The following is a 16,651-nucleotide window of genomic DNA, read 5'->3' as shown; positions in this document are numbered from 1 at the left end:
GATTGCTATGCAAATAACACACAACGTCGTCATCAGACGAACGTAATCGCCTTGAAATACGCTCTGCGAATACGTAATCCTCGTCGGCATAGGCTGCACGCGTGTTTACAGTATCATTATACGATAAAACAGATTTTATGCTACATTGTTTGGAAATTTCGGCTGTAGTTGCAGCCATACGCCGATTGTCCGAACAATGCCATTTTAGCCGCTCACCGTTACCGGCAATTATTTAACACTTTTTAGTATGATAATTTCAATCGTGGACCGAGCAATCATCTTCTGCCACGTAATTTAATCACCTCTTTTGGGATTGTTATTTGAAAGAATATTTTTAACCACATTTTCCCAAGCACGCGAATTTTCCATTTGTTATTGTAGCCACAATAAGAGTGTTAATTAATCTAACAAAAAGGCATTTCATCTAAAAATGAAAAATGAACCTACAGAACCACTTTTAGCTCACTAAAACTATTATGTTCGAAAAACGGTCAATTAAAAATAAATGGTCACGCATAAAAATCATTTAACATTTGGCGGGCTGAAGTGGCCACTGAAGAGGCCAGAGATAAACATCGGAATTTTGCGTAACATGTTGGCTGTACAGATGTACAGTAACTCGCAATAATATTCGGGTATGGTCATAAAAAACAACTCCTCAGTATTTTCCCGGAAATTTCGACCAATTGTAAAATTTTCATGTCTTTTTCTTGTTGAATTGTTCTATCTTCTCAAATAAATCCAAGTCGCACATGGTTCAATATTAAAAAAGCGTGAGTAACCGTATACAGGATGTTCAAAAAATGGTGCACTTCCTCGAAAGAAGAGATTTCTTTGCAAATATGTTCTCCGAGACATTGTCGAGAAATCACTCGTGAAAAACACGAACCAATCAGAGCGCGGCTACCGCGGAAGAATTCCGACTCGGCCAATGTCAACGGCCCGTTCATCGGGAACCGCGCTCTGATTGGTCCGTATTTTTCGTTAATAACTCCTCAACAAAGGAAAAAGTGACTTCGAATGACCTGAGGAATCACCTCATTCAAGGAAGCAGAGTTGGGCAACAATTTAATCAACGATTGACGAATAAATTTCTACTTCAATCGTTAATCGCAATTAACAATTAAACTCCTACTTTAGTCGTTAATTGCGGTTAACGATTACATTCTTTCAATTGTAATCGTCAATCGGGTAATTGATTAATGATTAAATGCTGAATTTTCGAAATGCAATACGGAATCTGAAAAAAATGTAAACTGAGTTTTTGTCGAGTATATTTCTGTCAATTCTCCATCTCCGCTCTTTGTCTCTCCCTCCCTCCTTATTACAATTTATGGATAGACCGTGTGGCGATTAACTTCAACAATCGATTAAACAGTCTCCGACTTTTCGATGATTTCTTTTTGTAATCAACGATTGACGATTAACTTCATCATTCGATTAAATCAATTGTCGATATTCCAATGATTACCTTTTTTAAACGTACACATTAATCAATCAATCTTGGTTAAAATTTTAATTGATTAATGTCCAACTCTGCAATGAAGGACAACATTTTTGGGAGAACGCAGTATATCAATTTTCACGGCCGTCTAATGGTTAAACACTTTCTAGGGTGAAGAATCGAGCATGAAACAAGAACACGAGTGGATGGAGACCAAAACACCAGTGCGGTCGGGAGAAATGCAAATAGCGGGGTCCCGACTGCCCTACCTGGCCAGAAGAGTGAGAGGACAGGGCCTATGGTCCCATACTAGAGGTTTTTTAGTGGGTATTGGGCAGAGTTGGGCAAAAATTTTTATGAAAATAAATTTTTTGCCCAACTCTGGTGTTGGGGAAACCGAACATCCGTTTGCCCCGAGTCTCACACTCCCCCCTTCAGGGGTGAACGCAAAAGTATTTTCTCCACTCACCTTTAAATTAAAAAACAGAAAAAGGGTGAAGAATCGAGCGGGCACGAAAGCTTGAGGATTCCAGTTTTGCCGAATCGTTCCGGTGAAAGTTCGCGCGTCGATACCGGTCAGGTAATCTCACAGGTGAGAGAGTGAATCACGGTGGCATTGTTTCCGCGAAGCGTGCTGCGACCAAGAACGTAAAGGCAGATAGAGTGGCCGTTTAATGGCTCGATGAGAAATCGGTTACTTGTGTTAAATGCCAGCCAGCTGCGTCCACACGTGACATTCGTGGGAATGGCCGAGGAGAGCATGCAGCCAGGCGTTCGTTTCCTGGAATTCCTCGGGTTCAATCTCGAACCCGAAATGCCATCGACAAATGCTTCGGAAAAATCGGTTTTCCTTCGATATCGATAACACAGCCAGCTTCGGAATCGCCGGTTGCACGGTGAAGTCGAACTTTCCACGATTGGTTTAACGAGCTCCGAGCACGAAGCCAAATAAGGACTTGCATGGACGTTTCCAGTCGGCCAGGGAAAAAGTTAACGCGTCGCCGCGATACAGGGAACTCGCATTGTTTCGTGGGTGATCGAGCACGCTCGCACGTTCACGGCCGGTGACATGCTGCCACGTTTTAAACCTAGAACTGGAAACTAATGATATAATACTATGCCATCGCGATTTCATAATACTGTAAAATTGAGTGTAGAGAACTGCAACCTTGGAGGAGACAATACACTGGATTATAGTTGTTTCGGATACCTCAGGATGAGTTGTGTTCCTTGGCCTGATTAAGCTAATTGTAAGTTATAATTATGCAAAATGTGTATCATTAAATACAGTGGATTAAGCGACATAAACCATACGGACTAGAGGTGAAATAATTTTTGGAATAAATCTGAGCCAAATATTTTTAATATGTGTATGGATATATATCTTCCATGCAGAAATGGTCCATTCCCATTTTCTGTTTGCAATTCGTTAAAATTTTTAATGAATTTTTCGTAGATATGCGTAAAAATGAAAAGATCGAATGGAATTGAAAAGCTGCAAAACAAAGCGCTGTTCCAAATAACCGGTGGCATGTTGTCGCAATTTTCAGCTTTATTTCAAATAAATGAATGCTTTAATTAGCCGAGTGTTCAAATAAACGGAGTCCGCTGTATTTTATTTGCCTTCGAACGGACGATGGCATTCGTTGTCGGCGTATCGGGACGCACTCTTAATTAATTTACAATTTATACGATCACTGATCCATCCTCTTTTTATTTATTCACCAGTTTAATTATTTCAGTATGTAAAAATTCTAAAAATTCGTTTACTGAATTTTCCTGTTACGTTAGTCTAAAATATTGCTGAACGTTCCTTGCACGACCAGGTTCCCTTTTTCTACATACGACTCTACAGACGCCATTCTTTTATGACTTTAGCTCCCGTCGAGACTCGTATATCTTGCGAAGGGTTCTTGCCAGCGAAACCTCTACTTTCAATTAGGCAGGCCTAGTCGAAACTATAAAATCCAGGAACCCAGTAGTAAAAAGAAAAAATATTCAAACAGCAGGGTCCCGAAGACTCGGAGGTCCTGGAGCCAGGAACTGATGGAATACTAGATGAAAGTATACATATAAGTATAGTCATATGAATAGTCGATAACTGTAATGGTAGATGAACTTATTCGGACAAAAAAGAAGTTGATTAAAGAAAAATTTGTTAAATAAAAAGTAATTTTGTGTTTCAGTAAATTTTTATCGAAATGTAATATTTATTTTAAATCTAGATACAAAACAGCGTAACATTTTGAGGGGGGCAAACATATTCGTACATACACCAAGGATTCCTCTCTTCAGCATTTTGTAAAGAGTCTTTTACGATAAACATCCGCTTGCAATCTCTGGAACATACTTAGCTCCACTATATTCTTCATAAACTGAGATCCTTATTAATTTAAAAGTCGTTTCATAAATTCCTCGAGCTGAATATGATGTTCTAGTATACATTTTTTTCCATTTCCACCATACATGCTCAGTTGAAACAGGAACGAAGATTGACGCCAGGAAATTGAAATCCGGAGATTGGGGTGGAATTGGTAAAGTATGAGGCGCGCTATACGAACTAGCTATACATGCAAAGAATTTGTGCTGCATGTTTATAGTCGTCAAAAGAGAAAGCCATTAGCACTAGGTTTGCGGGACCTGTCAAAATGGCGGGTTCTAATATTCTTAATTTGCGATCATTAAGATTGTAAAGATGCTTCCCTGAGGAATTATTTACGAAATTTGTTTCTTTGGGTATATATTATTGGAAAAGTGGCCAAAAGTTTGGATAGACATATTCTTGTTATGTTTATAAAATAATGTGGAATAGTTATTTCTAAAGTTCCATAAACCTATATATAGTGTTAAAGTAGAGGAAAGTGAAGAAGGTTAAGAAGGGATTACTTTTCGTTATGTTGCCACGTTATTGTAAACAGGCAGACAAACTAGAGCAGTTGTAACGATTGTGAAAAGATTTGAAAGAGGAGATCTATGTATACGTATGCTCGAGATGATTTTGCGCACCACTCATTTTATTCCTGGAACGACACTACTTTTACGATCCTCCAGCTGTTCAGGTTTTGTGGGTACATACATTAGAATTCTATTGACTCGAAAACCGTCGACGCATCGTCGTAACTATTGACGTACTCCTCGACGAGCTACCTATAGGATAGTTAGCATAGAAGCGACTAGAGACTGCACGCGCTAAATACCCGGCTTTGTTGCAATTCAAACAAAATGGGTATTACAAACAGTTGCGTAACATGCTCGCACATGTGCAGCGGATACTTGTGGATGCTCGGACGACGACGGAAAACCGGAATAAGAATTTTTCTCCGACAACTGTGTCGTCGTGAACCGTGCCCCCGATTCACTGTAAAAAATTGAAACTTGTACCGGTCTAAACAGAATATTTAAAGATATCTATTATCCCTATTACGTTACTATATTATTATGCTCATTTAATATCAACATCTCAGAATCTACGCGTTACATTCTCGCCGGCAAAAACTATTTTCCCGACACGGCCGCGACTAAGCTGTGCAATTTATGCAACTACTTTTATACATAGAAACTGTGCGAAGTACGGCAAATAGAAATGTAAATACGTTTCAATGTTTATCTTGCTTCGTTAAAGCATGAACTACCGGACCGGTCAAAACAATTTTTTTTTCGATTATGGAAATTACGAACAGATTCTGTTATGAGAAATTTTTTAATAAACCTCTTTATTCAAGCACGCATTAGGATCGAAGTCGTACTGAGTCCGAATAACTCCAATCTTGTGAAGTTATGATACCAAGCTTCCTCAAACTTATTTGTTAGTCTACTTCATTGAAATCCAAATAAGCAGAGCCTCGTGTTTGCATCACCAGAATAAAATATTCGAGACCGAGCAATTTTATAATATATAATTGAAAGTAAAATGAAAAAAAAATAAAGTTATGCTGGAAGCATTGAAGACCGATGGCTCCAATCATTTTAAGCTCACGCATATAGGGAAAGCAAAGCTTCGCAGCCAAAGGATCCTACCTACAAGTTTAAAATGCAGTAACGAAATTATTGAAAAATCCAGAAACTCAATAAAAATTGGGAGTAATATTTCTAATTTATTGTTTAATGTAATCTAGTTTTTTGATAATAAATGTTGCGTTCTATATTTATTTTCTTTTGCTACTATTATTACGAGACAAATTAAATTCATCAACTGCTACTATTATTATGGGACAGAAGGAGTAAGTGTTTATGTTACTCCTGTAATATTTATTCTGCAGAAAAATCCGCAGTTTAATTATTAATAATTTCATGTCAATTGTCTGACATCTTTTGCATACGTACTATCGTGATAAAATATGTCAACTCTAAGCTAATAAGTACACGGGAAAACATGAGAAGATCGATTGGACGTTTACCTTAATCTCAAAAGCTGTGTAAAAGAGCGAACTAATATTTTCTTTTTAAACCAGCTGTCTTGTTTGAATGAAGTTGAAAAAATGTTGTATTTACTGTGGAGATGAACACAGATTCTGGCTTTTGACACACACTGTGAACATCACGTTCGCGAACCATCGAATGAAGACAGTTATTAACCTGGCAAACACGTAACACGCTCATCGTTCCGATTATACTGCTTTTGACAGCAGACGATGCGATACAGGTGAGAGCGGTTACGTGATGCGTTTCCAGGAGTTCTGACGTTCTATCGACGCTTGCCCCGCGTTTTCCTCGTAATCGTTCGACTATAGCGGGCATCGCTTTTCTTGCCGCAGTTCACTCTCGCAAATCGAAACTAGGCTTTCATTCCTGATTTGCATACAAGCCGGGATGGATAGCGCGGGAATACCTCCGAGGCGTAATTATTTCGAGCAATGTTACACCGAACGAAACCGTTCAATCTGCCGCGAAAGTTCTGTCTGTCGGCTCGCCTAACGCAACTGATCGATACTCCGATGAAATATTAACTATTTCAGCTGTACGCCCATCAACATACACAATTGGAACTAAACGTAATCATTAGACTGGGTCTTTATGCATTTACGGCTTCTGAAAATTTTCACAGAGAATGGTAGAATATAAAATTCGCCAGAATTAAGTACAATTTTTATTTATCTCCGATCTACAAACGCTACTACCATTGGAAATCAAATTTTATTTGATTTCGCATTCTTAAAATTCGTCTACAAAAATTACAAATTTATTTTCGTTAATTCATTGAATAAAATAAAAATGGAAAAGTTACAATATATGAGACTCATTATTCCGTATAATGAATATACAATGCATATACAGTGGTCGAAATTTCTATAAATTCATCTTCTTTTTCATAGATATTTTAAAAATATCACCATTTTTGTTGATTTATCGTATCTGGTCTTGTGCCTTGTAGACACTCGGATAGAGGGACTGCGTACTCTAGACCGCTATGATTACTATTTACGTTTGTTTTGATTTTTTTCTGTGTGGTGCAGAACACAAGTGCGAAGTTTCTATAAAGTCACTTAGTGTTTCTCTGTATTCTGAGCAGAGAACTACGGGAAACTGCGAATATTCTAAAAGTATTAAGTTTTAGAACTCACAGAAATTCTGTTTGTTTCAAACAGGAAATCGAAGAAAGACTGTATTTACTTGGATTGTGCACAATTTTTATTGTACATAGTATGTGCTGGAATAAAGAAATTTATTGAAATATTTCCCATGGAAGTAGTTGTATAATTTGAATAGCGGCAAACATATGCAATCGGTCATTTGACCGGCAGTGGTAGGTTCAGGCCGCCGGCCGGCGCGGCCGTGCAAGAGTGTGCGAGCACAAGCACACATCGCTAAATTCGCATATACGTATATGCAATTACAAGGTTTACGAAATTACAAAATGACGCTTCAGCATTGCAATAAGGAGTTCTCCCGGCCGCGCGTCTCGCTCCCCGTGGCGGCCGTAGTGCTGTATCCCTTGAAAATGCCTCCGATCGAGCAAAAATTTGCCCATGCGTGATATAAAACATAGAACTATGAACTACATATACGAAAGTCAAAACCGCGGAAGCGGGTGGTCGGCGTGCAGTCGCGGTGCGGTCTAGTGTGCGCTTACCTTTAGTGTTAATTGACGGTATAGTTTTCGGCCGCGTGGTCCGTGTTTAAGTTTAAACACGCTGTCCTTTCCTACGATCCATTTTCTACGATTCTAAGAAAAAGCACGGATCCGAGAGCTTTTCTAAAGCTTTTGGTACAGACTTGAACATTGCGCCGAACGACAAACAGAACAGCAAGCAAAACAGCAAACCGAACACCAGTTTGGACGGGACCACGAACGCGTTTGCAAACAGATATGCAAATCGTACCCATTCGAGTTCGTGCGCGCGCTCGATCCATCAGTTGTGGGAACAGCACAAACCCGTTCCGTTCGTGGTTCAGTTCGGTGCAACATTCAAGTCCGTCGAAGCTTTAGAATCTTTGGATCAAAGCTTTACCGTCTTCTGAGTAACAGTGTATACTGATTTTCGCTGTATTTCGAATGTGCTCATGCAAGTGGGATTTCCGACGTTCCAACAGCAGCTTAGAGTTGAGATAATCGCTCGACGATTATGTTCACGGTAACTTCAATGCGTGCAAACATTAATTACGCGGTCGCGAGATGGAAGGAATGCGTTGCGCTTCAGGGTATAACCGATCGCGGAGACAGAAAAAAAAAACTAGTAGAAATAAACTGTTGGTGTCACAAAGCTAGCGTGTACAGCCTTATATGTATCGACAGAAAAAGCCGCGGATCTTGATAAATCACGCGATGGTATCGCAGTGACTTCAGGTATATTTAAATGCGGCCTCTGTCATCGCGCCTAAAGGCAGCTGAACGTGTCAATTCGCGGAAGCGATCCCTGCTCTTAAATAATCGTGTACGCGGCAAATTTTTTTCAGGGCCTTCAGCTTTTCCATTCTCCCATTTTCCTCGCGCTGCGCCGTACGCGAACGCTACACGTTACACGAGCGCGGCGACGCGTGAAATTCGCTGCAATTGTTATTGTTGGTTTTGCGATTGCTAGGTACAAAGTACTTCGTCAGCTACGAAATGAAAAATTAGATTAACAATTTCAAGGCTTGTAGAATGTTCGGAGAATAGCTTTCCTTGTTGCAAAAATGGGGAAATTCACCGGAACTGTGCGATTACTGTTGTTTTTACAATAGTTAACAATAAATAACTTGGTGCGTTGGGAAATTTCTGTCCTTAAAGGAATCAACAAATTAGATTAACAATTTCAAGGCTTGTAGAATATTCGGAGAATAGCTTTCTTTGTTGCAGAAATGGTGTAATTCATTGTAACTGTGTGGTTACTATTGTTTTTATAAGTGTTGGCCATAAAGAATTTCGAGAGCTAGGAAATTTCTATCGTTAAAGAAACTGAAGAATAAGGATAACAGTTTGAAGAATTGTAGAACTTTCAGCGAATAGTTTTCTTGATTGCCTGAAACGATGCAATTCACTGTAATTGTGTGGTTATTGTTGTTTTTACAATTATTAGTTACATAGAAGTTCGTGAGCTCGGAGATTAACGATGCTAAAGATTTTATAATATCTGAAGAATAGTTTCTTCTTTGTTGCGGAAATGATGTACACTAATCTTGGATATGTCACGCACGCCCCGTTCGTAAAGATCGCATGCAGTCTATGTTGTATGCAGAAGGGATCAGCGAAACTTAAACATCGACTTGCGTAATCTGCCGATTAGAGGCGCGAACACGTTCGTCTATTTGTCATGGCAAACTTTTATGACGACATCTTAAACATCCTATACGTATAGGCTCTGTGCAGTTTCAAGTCACAAATTACTGCCTCGTTGCCTTCGGAAACCTGGTGCGATCAACTATACAGTGAACCGCCAAAGTATTTGAACGCACTTTAAAACAGTATAACTTTTTTATGATCGGACCAAACGAGCTGACTTTTCTAAGCAATTAGAATTACCAAGTGACACAAAAAAAAGATTTTGAAAAAATTGCGATTGCTAAGAATTACATGAGAAAGTAAACCATTTATGACTTTCTCATTGGAGCCCGTAATGAAAATTTCAAATATGCGTTTTGTAGATCTGTTTTAGTTGAACACATGCTGAAAATTTCGTCGAAATCGGTTGACGCAGAAAGAAACGACACGCATCGAAAGAAGTAAGAATCTGTGGATTTTAAGCAGAAACTGTCGCGATAAACTATGATTTTAACCACATTTAATCACTTGTAGCTCTTGGGTATGTTAATCGATTTTGATGCAATTTTCAGCATGTGTATAACAACATAATTTTTGGAAAATCGTTTTTGCAGATCATTTAGTAAACCAATGCTTCTAATTGCTTACAAAACATCAGGTCGTTTGGTACAATTATAAAAAAGTTCTACGTTAAATAGAGACATTTATACATATTTTGAGAATTGAATTGAATCACGATTTACATTAAATTCGGGAACATTCTTGCGCACAGTCAATGCTAAATTGATTGAATTAAATTAATATATATTAATTTTTAAAAAAGTCACACTGTTTTAAAGTGCGCTCAAATACTTTCGTGGTTCACTGTACATTCAAATGTGAATTTAAAACAGTAGAAAGGATAAAAACTGGAAACATGTTGATAAGAAATTTTTTAAGTGACTCGTATGCCTGACAATCGACGCAGACAATTTTTATTTTGCATACTGATCCACAATAAAATAATTAGCAACGAGAATTACTTATCGTTCCGTTTCATTTCATGTTTCACCGTTGTGTGAATGGGGGCCACATTAAGTTGGGAAAATGAGGGACGGATTGAACATCTGAAACGGAGCGTCTAATACTAGAACTTTCGGAACAATGTACAGTGTTATGAATTGTTCTTGCTCGTTATCCGCGGAGTCGTTAAGACCGTCTTTAAATGTTTTCCCGACGTATAATCGCGTCCGAGACGAGAAAATTGCGAGACCAAGGACTTGACTTTGCTCTGTTCTGCTTTGCTCGAGTCGGCGCGGCGGCGAAACGACAAAGGCGGCATGTTGTATTTCCACGTAGCCCGAGTTCACTTGTTTTCACGAGTACAGAGAGTACGAGCGCTAGTAGAGGAGTACGCGGGTAGGTGGTCGTGTGGCTGCGGAATGTAGCCGAGGATCGAATCGCTCGTAAACACGGAGAAATAGCGGAACGCGATATGCAAATCGAAACGCGTCGGCGTAGCTTGAGCAACCCGGGCGAGAACCACTCATTCACGATCAAACATTTGCCTCGGAGGCATCGTAGCGGCGCGGCTCGGCGCGGCGCGGCGTCCCGCATCAACACAGAGAGCAATTTAACCTTCTACGGAAGAATATAGCGTTCGCGTGGGACGCTATAGTAGCACGCTACCCCCACCTGCTCCGAGAACACGAATAAATGTGACACTTTTTCAACCACTTGCCTTGTGATTTATTGGATTGGTGAGAACACAATTGCGGGTTTTATTCTTGAATTTTGTTGCGGTCTGCGGTGGATTTTTCAATTCTGCAAACTGTGCCGGAATATGAGCCCCACTTATCGTTTCAACGCAATGCAGGGTCGACTTGTACAATTTCTTAGGCTTTCTCGATAATTTTACTTAAATGTTTTTTCAACGAGTTTTTCTCGCTCACGTGTGGGCATAAACGCTTAACAACATTATTACTATGTAAACGATGTAAAATTCAGAATATTCCCATGGTGCCCCCCTCCTCCCGATGCCCTAAGCACGTGCTTACACTGCTTATTGGTTAATTCAGCACTGCCTGCAAACTTTGGCGGTTGGCACGCAGTGTGCTGACTAATATGCATATTAATTTCTAATTACTAGTCGAAGGACCACCTTCGATTTTCTCATAATAGCCAATATCGGATCAAATCATTACACCGCGCCGACAGCTTCCATTTGGCGATGGCGGAAAATTTGTTGTTCCCGTCTCAAATTATGATAATAATAACTGAGACTATCAAGCTCATCTGACAAGTTGTAAATTGAATTTCTCTATGATTTATCCTACAGCTGTACGGATTAGAACTTCTTGGTCGTTTATAAATCCCTATAAGGAAAAGAAAATTGATATCTACAGTGTTTGCCAAGATTAAATCATAGAGTCGGTGAATTTTATAGCTGATAGTAGATGAAGCGTATTGCGGTAATAAATGACGGCCGCGAGCGTGTTAAGCAACAAATATTAAAGCTTTGTTTCGTTAAAAAGTTCGTCAAATCCAGCGTTGAATGGCTGATCGAATAATTCCGAGCATCTATAGTACACTCGAATAGAGACTGTATCTTGTGTAACAGGAGATTTTTCAATTTCCAATATCGGCGCGTCAAAGTCCGTTATTGACGGGCTTTTATCGCGAATTCGCTCCCGCCTATAATCCCGACGCGATCGACCAGGTTATTGACTTCGCGCGGCACGTGAATCGAGCCCCGAGTACTCTCGCCGTACATGAAATAATTATTCTCAATAACCTATATATTGTCGTAGTTTATACGTGAACGCCGCGCCGTCGAGCTAATGAACGAATTAACCGGGGACCGTGTGCTCTTTCCGACTCCAATGGCACCGAACTGTCATGATCGTTATCAACAATACCAACGCCGCGTAGCCTCGATGAAAGAAAAAACTTGGAGTCTACAAAATAGCCAGGATTGCAATTTCCATTGACCTAATTCAAAGGCGAGAAGCCGCGCCGTTACGAACCTAATCGAAATGTGTTATTGCAATGTGCAGTCATTAACGTAATCGAAAATCGATGGCTAGTAACTAGTGGACATCGAATAAGTAACGAGGCGAATCTGATAACGTCTGCCAATTAATCGGCAATGTTTCAAATGCTCTTCCTATGCGCCGTACCAAGTTGTCAATAGACTGTGATCGATTGGATGAATAATGAATATTCATGGTGTCACGTGCTGATTAACTTCGTTAAAGAAATTGGTGTTCCTTCTCTTTATTTTAACAGGTCTGTATTAGAATCTGGAAATTACCGAGTAGTTGTTGCAGAAGAATTAAATCTCTAGGTATAAATTAATTACTAGACAGCGGATTATGCATTTACAACAAAAATGAGTAGGTGTAATTTGAGACAGTAAAAACGTTCGACGAATTTAAGAACACTGGTCCAATACTGGTTTTATTTCACTTCAGTTTGTTGTAATTCAGGTACAAAATTCTTATTTTGCATAAAGATCCGCTATCTATTAATTACTAATTCAGGAATTCTCAAATCTCAAGGAGGCAATCAATCCGAGAAAACATTATCACCACAGTTAACAGTATTCGTGGTATATGTAGATTTTTCAAATACAAGAAAAAACAAACATTAATGGCATACTTTAGTCTTCGCACAAGGAATTTTCTAGTTGAAATGTGGTGGGGAAATACAGAAATTGATAGTTGAAAGATCGTATAGAAGAATTCCTGGTATAATTTCGATATCTTTTAACGCGGCGAACCTAAGCTGGATTTGAATGATATTCCTTTTAATTATTTTTGAAGCCTTCAGCGATGCTCACGAATTTCTAGCGTCAGGCGAAGTTCCAGTGGCAAAACCACCGCGTCTAAACTCGACGAGCCACGCTTTTTCACTGTTCTGTCCTTCGAAAAAGCATTTGCATCCATCCAATGACGACTGGAAGTAGAAAGTCACCCACGCGTCCACGAACGAATTTCCAATTCCACGAGCACGGCCGTGGCAGCTTCTCGGTCACAATTAACGCGGCGACGACACTGCGACTCCACAGTGGGATGATCGACGTCGTACTGACACGATTTGATCTTTCATCGGTGATTTACAATGCAAAATCCGACGCGCGTCGACGAAACAGTGCAGCGGTGATCAATCAGTTTTCCGGAACGTGATCGAACGCGATGGATTGCTAAAACTTTTAATTTTCACCTCGCATAATCAACTGTTCCTCTGCGTTAATCCGTTGCACTACGATTTGTTTTACTATTACATTTGAGATTCTTCGTCGTTGATAATTTAATAGGAGAAGAGGCTATTCTTCAACAGCTGTAATACCGGCTACGATAAAATAGAATTTCATTTGAATTCACCTCGATGGCGATGAAAAACGCCGAGTACGAGAGAAAATAAGGACACCAGACCAATAATACAATTAATTCTCTCTCATCAATTCTTTTCTAATTCACAATGTTACGAAATGCGTGTTTTAATGGCGGTCAGATCGGTTCGTTTCGCTGTGCAACGTTCCCGAAAGCGCACGTGTCTACGCTAGCATCCGTCTCATCTAGCGATCGATTATGCAACGGGAGACCCAGTTAATCAACAATTTCCATTTCCGAGGCGTACCGGTTTTCGGAGGGGGACAATGTCACGATCTGTCCCGCGAGCGGACACGGTTGGACCGGTTTTCGCGAGACCGGAGTGGTTCGATCGGCGCGCGAGAAGGTTGCTCGAAAGGAAAACTCGACTCACCGACCTGTCATTGCTCGGCCTGGTAGTCTCTCGTCCCTGTCTCCGTTCTGGATCATCTCGTCGGAGGATCGATCGTGACCGGGGGAAAAGCGGGCTTGATCGATCTCGATCGATCGATAAAAGAGGCACGCGCGCGCGCGCGTGCGCGCCCTCGATCGCCGGGAGATCACCCTGCGCGACACACCGCGAGATCCGGAGAAATCCACAAGCTGGTCCCCGCACAGACTCGAAGAGGTGACTGGGAGATTCTGAGGACCGACGGTTCTGGTTCACGACTGGTTCTTCTCCTTCTCCTTCGGTCTCCTGGCCCCTTCCATTCTGCTCTCCGCGGAACACCAAGGAAAAAGAGACGGATGTAGTTTACGAGCGGCCGGCACACCGTGCCGGACTCGAGAAATAGAAAAAGAGGAGAGAGAGAGAGAGAGAGACGCGAACAGAGATGCTGGGTGGATGCAGCGAAGCCGCCAGCGAACGAACGACAGGTTGCTCTCTACCGAACTTGAACCCGAGAACCCGTACCCGTACCCGAACCCGAACACGATGATGCTCGGTCCAAAGGGTGAACAGACCCGTGAGGGCCCCACCGGGTGAAAAGAAGTCGATCAGGTAGGGGTCAGGGACGTGTTCGCGACTTTCGGGGGCCGACAGATGGTCCATACAGGATTTGCGACGAGGGGAACACCGGTTTCGTACTGATCCTACAGGGGACCAGCTTTCAATGGTGCATTATCTATTCGGGCAAGCTCAGCCCGCTCTGCGACACTCTTTTCTTGATTGCAGAGGGGAACAGTAATCGCGCTGGGGATCTTTATAACTCGTGGTCCAGAAATATAATTGTAACGGACGAGATTCTGTTGCGGTATCTAATATGAAGAATAATAATATTTTCGATGGTGCATTATCTAGCCAAGAATTATGGCAAAAATATGGCAACAATTATGGCAAAAATGAGTGGGTTCCATTTAAAATAATGCCAATCTAATGATTTCAGCTTGTTAAGATTATTAAAATAAGAATTAAACGTCTATCCGACTCCAGTCTCTTGCAAACGATGCAGACAATTTTTATTTTGCATAAAAATCCGCAGTCTAGTGATCATTTTTATACACCTTCGTAACAAGAATTACAATTAGTTTGTGGATGCTCATACGAAATAAAACCCATGAATATCCATATATCTGCATGCAAGTCCAATCTACTAATTGTATATTAGATTGGCAACTAAGTTTCGCGACCTTCACATATTCTCAAACAAAGTCATTTATATGTACATATTTTTTAAGCAGGAATATTAAATCAAATTAATCGCAAAAGTCAGAGCTTTCCAATGATATACAGTTCAAAAGGAATGGTCACTGAATTAGGTTATAATGATACAATAAAAGAATTACGAAACAAAAGGTAGCGAATTTAGTTGCTCTCTCTAACCTAATAATATAATATACACTGTCAAACTTTGGTAAAATGTTTATTTTGGTACGCTGCGCAAATTAAGAGACGCCGCGGATACATAACAGATGTATAAAGTTCTGTAATTAAATCATGATACGGACAAAAAGTTTCATTTCAGGTCAAACAAACGAAGCATATTAACGTTAAAGTCGGAGACTAAACATTAACAAGCGTACCATATATGAAGTTACTGATATTTTCAAACTGCAATGCAAATGTTCCGCCGTAATTATACGAATATTATACTCGAAAATAGCGGGGGAAATATAAATTGGGATTTACTAATTACGGAATGATTGGATCGGAAGAGACATCATTAAATCTCTACCTCGAACACCCTTCGAGGGTGTACATAAACTCACGACCACAGGCTCATATAGTTAGTTAAGTCAATATTAACTATGTTGCCATAACACACCTCGGAGGTGTGCTATTTAACGAGGAACTACTTTTTAAGAAGAGGAAGTCTGAAGGTTGCACAATCGGTATACGATTAGCACGATCAACGTGTTTTCATCTTGCCTTATGTAACTCTCCTTATAAACGAGATATGAGATCACACCCGGCTAACTACCAATCTGCTTTCACGCCGATCGTTTTACGATGATTGCTCCACTCGTTTCGTCTGATTCGTAGATAAACACGAATCTGTGTTGGTTATTATCGCTGGATGATTTACCAAAAAAAAAGAGAAAGTCATTATCAAACACTAATAGATCATTTTGACAAACTTCGAAGACAACAACAAAAACAGTCTTCGAATACCCAATAATTTTGATTAGTTGTAAAATCTCTTCATCGTTTGAAGTCCCACCTCCTCATTGTTCTCACAAATGCATAAAATCCGTCTATTCGTAAACTAAACTGTTGTATTAAGTTATTCGGACTCTTTTGTAGCTTCCAAGAAGATTGAGAAACATGAGCAACAGTAACAACAGGTTAAAGACGGATTAAACAAGAAACGTTTCCACTTCTGTGCTTTCTTTGCAGTGCAAATCGAATGATTCGCACACCTCTACACACGGAAGAGACCGACAGTGGAGCGGAAGTGGGGCACTGGAATTTTTTAAATACAGCTGTGTCGACAGAGCAATATATTTACCTGTTTCCGTGACAAATTCGACCGACCTGATTATTCCTTTGAGCGGCCGCCGAGACAGGAAGAACGTGACGGCAGGAGAGCGAATGACGTCACGGTTCTACCTCGAAGAAATCATGCTATTCACTTGGCCAATCGTTGATCTTGGTCCTGAATGAGTCCCTTCGGGCCCCAGAATACCACTAGGCGACCCTTTCAACACGAAGATTTCTACACGAGATTTGCTCCTCCG

The 16,651-nt window shown here is 40.4% G+C and overlaps 1 protein-coding gene across 3 annotated transcripts in view; it reads right to left on the bottom strand.

The window, feature by feature from the left end:
- The window catches only part of Kank (KN motif and ankyrin repeat domain-containing protein 2 kank), an 82,965-nt gene extending 68,844 nt beyond the window's left edge, over positions 1 to 14,121 (bottom strand). The window contains exon 1 of one of the 3 annotated variants that reach the window (XM_076421082.1): positions 13,869 to 14,121. The gene's annotated coding sequence lies outside the window, so the exon portion shown is untranslated. Of the gene's footprint in view, positions 1 to 12,942; positions 13,828 to 13,868 lie in introns of those variants that run through there. The other 2 variants (XM_076421079.1, XM_076421083.1) reach the window with 2 other exon arrangements.
- Between the last annotated feature and the right edge of the window lie 2,530 nt (positions 14,122 to 16,651).

This window comes from Lasioglossum baleicum, chromosome 3 (assembly GCF_051020765.1).
Source record: "Lasioglossum baleicum chromosome 3, iyLasBale1, whole genome shotgun sequence".
In the NCBI taxonomy this organism is placed as follows: Eukaryota; Metazoa; Arthropoda; class Insecta; order Hymenoptera; family Halictidae; genus Lasioglossum; species Lasioglossum baleicum.
The sequence above is the reverse complement of the archived record's forward strand: the minus strand, read 5'-3'. Positions and strand labels throughout refer to the sequence as shown.